Source organism: Oxyura jamaicensis, chromosome 1 (assembly GCF_011077185.1).
Source record: "Oxyura jamaicensis isolate SHBP4307 breed ruddy duck chromosome 1, BPBGC_Ojam_1.0, whole genome shotgun sequence".
Taxonomy (NCBI): Eukaryota; Metazoa; Chordata; class Aves; order Anseriformes; family Anatidae; genus Oxyura; species Oxyura jamaicensis.
Window position 1 is genome coordinate 180,830,490 of NC_048893.1, and position 1,209 is coordinate 180,831,698.

Genomic DNA, 1,209 nt, shown 5'->3' on the forward strand with positions numbered 1-1,209 from the left:
AAATAAAATAAAATAAAATAAAATAAAATAAAATAAAATAAAATAAATAAAAATCCTTTTATCAAAAAGTGATTATTTAGCAAAATTTTTCACTCTGACAATTTTGTGGAGGTGCATGGAGATTTCATTCTGGATGGATGAAGAGGCAGTTGAAGAGACAAGAACACTTGGCATTAAATCCAACACTCCAGACTTTGAAATTTTCCTGCCTTTCTCTGGTTTCTCTTAAATGTGTATTTATATAATGTAGTGGATCTTTGCAGAAACAAGACATCTGTGTAACAGCATCTATGTCCACAGGAAACTCTTGTTTCCTGCTGTGTATCACATTAATTGTATCTATATGTTAACTTTGTCAAATACTTCTGCTGGTTTATGTATTCATTAATTCATTCTTTCCTCTGTTTGCTTTTAAGAGATAATTCCTTTCTGTGTGGAAAATGGTGATAGATGAGAGGCAAGAAGGCTGAATTCTTCCTTTTGCCTCTGTAAGAGTCATGATGCAAGGAGTGAATGAGTTTCCACTACTGAGCTCTTGTGCTTCATGTCAGAGCTATGTAAGTGCTTGAGGTCAGAGAGCCTGTTTCCATGCAGGCACTTGTAATTCCAATGATTTTGCATAGTTAGCCATGCTTGCATTTTGGTTCTAAGAATACTAGTGCCAGCTCTCATTAGATGATATGTGAATTAAGACATGGACAGCCATTGTCACAAAGCTGACTTGATATTACTCATTTTATGAAGGCAATTGAACTTGCATAGGGACTTCCAGGCATTTTGAGATAAACTGTGTTTGAACTAGCGAGTAGGAAATCAAAAACAGCCTGGAAATAACTGCCAAGGACACTGTCTGCCAGGGAGTGGCAGGAACCTGCTACTCTGCAGTGGAAGGGGAGCTGTCACCAGCCAGGGTTTTCCCACTATACCCAAGGAGAAGTGCAGAGCAGACCCATGATGGTAACCAGTACCAGACCAGCATTCATCCAGCAAATGCATGGTGATGAGGCAGATCCAAGCTGAAGGCAGAAAGTCAATACAGAGGTTCAGAGGAAGCATGGTACACTGCTTTCAACACACAACTTTAAACTCTTATTTCCTCCATGACAAATTCTGTGATTGCAAGAGCTTATAATAATAGGAATAGGCAAGGCTTCTTTCTTTCTTCTTTCTTTCTTTCTTTCTTTCTTTCTTTCTTTCTTTCTTTCTTTC